The sequence below is a fragment of the Pteropus vampyrus genome, unplaced genomic scaffold (assembly GCF_000151845.1).
Source record: "Pteropus vampyrus isolate Shadow unplaced genomic scaffold, Pvam_2.0 Scaffold360, whole genome shotgun sequence".
In the NCBI taxonomy this organism is placed as follows: Eukaryota; Metazoa; Chordata; class Mammalia; order Chiroptera; family Pteropodidae; genus Pteropus; species Pteropus vampyrus.
The window spans coordinates 777,096-781,495 of NW_011889141.1; positions in this window are offsets into that span (position 1 = coordinate 777,096).

Consider the following 4,400-nt stretch of genomic DNA (forward strand, 5'->3'; position numbering starts at 1 on the left):
TAAGGGACAGCTCCCTTGGTAAACTGGTAAGATCCTTCCTCTTAGACAATGAAGACTATGTACCGGGCCATTTCTTTTTTGTTTTGTCTTCCATACACTCAAAAACGTACATGGAGCTTAATTTCCTCCTTTATGTTTTTTCAAGTATAGTCTTTCAACAGCTCTAACATTTTATCGCTTTACTGTGTGTTTTGTGTTAGTCTCCCTAATCCTTTGTGGAGCGTGATGGGAAAATACATTGGTTACTAAATTAGAGACTGGTTTTCATAGGTATGTGGCAATCAGGCAGGTTGTGGATAAGCTTTGGTCATAGGATAAGCATCGGAATGGGGCACGAGCCAGGAGTGCAGAGCAGTCTTAGGAGACAGGGGTGAAAAGGGAATATGGAAACTAGGGATAGACAAGTGGTATCAGGAGAGAGATCTGTAGAATGTGCAGGAGGTGAGGAGCCACAGAGACATATTGCTCTCTTCAGTTTTCCTAGTTGGGCTCTAATTCCTATTTTCAAATAATGCTGCATCCTTCATTTTGTGAATGCATTTTCATGTGCATCTTTAAACATAGACATAGACTTGCTAGATCAAATGATATATTAATTTTCTAATTATAATTGTTAAAGTATTATAAAGCAGCAGCCTAATTCTAATTGTGTTTGAATATTTGATTTCTTCTTATAGATAGTTACTATGAGCTGAAATAAATTTCGGCACTTTTTAACTTCTCTTGGAAATGGAAGATTGAAGATTTTGCCATCTTAAATAAATGTCAAAAATAAATTAATCGAAATATTAGAATGAAGTCTAAATTAAAAAAATAATTTCTGGGGTAGAGAAGAAATTTGTAAGCATTACACCAAAGGTTATTAGATTTGTCTAAATAAAAATATGAAACTAGCATTTTTCAAAAGTGTTAAAAATAAGTTAAAACTAAAAATAAATGAAAACTTGAGAAAATATATGTAAAAATAAAAAATAGAGTTAATACTTTTGCTATACAAAGCATTCTTATCATTCAGTTAAGAAACAGATACTTTGAAACAAAAATGGGTCATAAACCACAGAGAAATATAGTTGATCAGCCCACATATGAAAAGATGGTCAATCACATTATTCAAAGAAATGCAAGTTAAAATTGCACTTCTGATCTAGAAGATTGAGCAGTGTTGTAAAGATCCATTATAGACATGAATGTGGAAAAAGAGACACATCCGTATCTGGTTGGTTGGAGTGTACAGAGAGACCAACCTTCAGGGGTCATTCTGGAAATATGCATCAAACATAAAATGTGCAAATCCTTTGACTCAGAAATTCTACTTTAGGAATGTATGCTAAAGCGTTAATAAACCAAGGGCTTAATGTCATAAGTACAAAGAAAGCTCATTATGGTACAGTTTGGAAGAAATTAGGTTTAAAGTTAATGTCTGTTATATAAAACTGGTTCGATAAATTATGGTTCAATGAACAATTCGGCCATTCAAATTGATTCAAATTGATAAGAACTTTACTCTTAGACATGGTCAGAGTCTCTTTCAGTGACGAGCTGAAGCACAGACTGTATCATTTAACGTTATTTTTGGAAAAAAACCCCTACATGACTAGAAAAAGTCTGGAAAGATGTCTGTCTCCTTAGTAACAGCCATTATCTGTGAATAATTGGATTTTGATAATTTTTTAAAAGAGATATTCTAGTGTATCCAGTTTTAAAAATGACTATAAATGGCTTATGATATTGAAAAATAAAAATAAAAAACACCTCATACACATACCTACAACTTGAAGTAAAGGTTTTCCACAGTAATCTGAGCTCCGAGAGTATGCCTCTTGTATTTTCTTTTCCTTTTCTGTAAAATTGTCTTAGGAAAGTTGACTTAAGGAAAGAAGCAGATGGGGAAAACCATCTAATTGTTCTTTGGTCTGTTCCGGTTTTGTGGAGCTTTGCCTGGAGGCATCTAATAGAGAGCCCGGACCAGCCAGGTCAGGTCTCTGGAAACTGGGATGGAGGCTTCTTACTACTGGCTTCCCTTTTGAATTCATATGATTCCCCTCGCTTCTCTGATTAATCACCTTCAAAGGCTTTAGACTATCAGGCACAACGTTAGGCCAGGATCAAATGGCGGCCTTTCTGTCTTGTAACCTCCGGCTTGCATTACGGAACCTAGAAGCAGCTTGTTCAAAAAAACACTGCCTTTGAATTCAGGTTCACTTTTTAAATTTTATTTATTTTATTTTTAGATTTTATTAAATTTATTGGGGTGACATTGGTTAATAAAATTATATAGGTTCAAGTATATGATTCAATAATATGTCACATGTACATCGCATTGTGTGTTCACCACCCGAAGTCAAATGACCTTCCATCACCAGATATTTGACCCCCTTTACACATATTTTTAAATTTTGGCTGTGTGACCCTGAGCAGCTTAACCTCTATGTACTTCAGAATCTTTCTCCACAGAATGGGGATCATAGAGCTTGCTTTGCTGTGGGGTTTACTTGAGCTAATCTAGCACTTTTACTCCCTGTCATTATGTATCTATTTGTTTCTGCCTCCTCTTCCAAGTGCAGACTCCTCAAAGGCAGGGACTTTGTTTCATCACCATTGTGTCCCCAGCTGTTACTGGCCACCTAGTTATTCAGCAATGTTTTCTGAAGCGATGAACAAACAAATGGATGACCGGATGCGGAGTATTTACCCAACAAGCACTTGTTCTTTATCGCTCCATCTCCAGCCTCATTCCAAACTTGCCCCTTTGGGCCCCTTTTGTTGCCGCATAGGTCAGTTCGATGACACTTAGTAACCTTCAAAGCAATATATAAATGGAAGGTATTCATATCATCATAATGCTGATGTCGTTTGTATAATCGTGTTTCTCTCCAGTTCCCAGCCGGCTTTTAATAACTTCTTTTTAAAAGAAAGGGACTGAGCCAGTTATTTTCCTGTACATCGAAGGTACTCAGTAGATGTTTATGGAATGAGTTTTAATACCCCCCACACCTCCCACAAAAAAATCACCTTTTAATTTAAATGTGTCTTGAGAAGTAGTATTTTGCATGGAAGGCAGAATTTCTAAATGGTGTATATATGAAGAATAGCACATGGATGTTTTACCTTTCAGGGACTGAAGACTGAACACTATAGAAATTATAAGTTTGTGTGTGTGCTAAGCCAACGTTGCCTCAGGCTGCCCTCAGCTATCTTTGGGTTAGAAAGGGGAGCCTTCCGGGTTCCCCATCTTCACAGTTCGGCTCTTCTTTACCCAAACACATGCGTAGTCCACACCCTTAGACATGGGACCGGAAGTCTAATAACATCATAATCAGCATAGGGAATAGTGGCAGATATTTGTAGGAAATGTAATCTTCAAAGAGGAAGATGGCAGTTGCAGATGCAATGGGAATTATTAAAAAGTTGCTAAGCAACACCCGTGAATATTGGGATTTTTCCATCTGTCTTTCTGTCATTGCTTTCTCGTTTAACTCTACTGTGGTCTGAGAGCATACTTTGAATAATTTGTGAAGCTGTGTTTTACGGCCCAGAATGTGGTCTATCTTGGTGAATGTTCCATCTGAGCTCGAGGAGAATGTGCATTCTGCTGTTGATGGATAAAACATTTTATAAATGTCAAGTAGATCCAGTTGATTAATGTTGCTATTCAAGTCACCTGCATCCTTATTGATTTTCTGGATATTGAATCTGTCAATTACTGATTGGTAGGTGTCAGTCTCCAACTATAATAGTGGATTTATCTATTTTTCCTTGTATTTCTATCAGTTTTTGCCTTGCTTATTTTGACACTTTGTTATTAAGTGCATATACATTAAGGCTTGTTATGTATTCTCAGAGAACAGACCCTTTTCTCATTATCATTATAAAGACCATCTTTTTATCTCCGATAATTTTCTTTGTTCTGAAGTCTGTTTTAATTCAGATTAATATATCTACTCAAGCTTTCTTTTGGTTTACCTTTCTCCATTGCATTACTTTTAATCTCTGTGTCTTTAATATTTAATGTGGGTTTCTTGTTCTATGGGAACTACACATTTTCTAAACATAGTCTTTTAAAAAAATCCACTTTGCAGTCTTTTTTATTTTTATTTTTTAAATTTTATTATTAGTTTCAAATATACAGTACATTGGTTAGACATTTATATAGTTTATGAAACAATCCCCCTAATTGCTCCCTCCCTCCCCTGGCCCTCCACCTAGCTATTACATTAATGCTACTTGCATTCCCTCTGCTGTGCTCCCCATGCCCATCTATCAACTACTAATTTGTACTTCTTAAACTCTTCTTTTAATTGGTGTATTTAGACTATTTACATAATAAGGTTGCTTAAAGAAACCCTTGTTATTGTAAACTTTCACTTTTAGCAAAATAAGGCATAATTATAGAACAAACC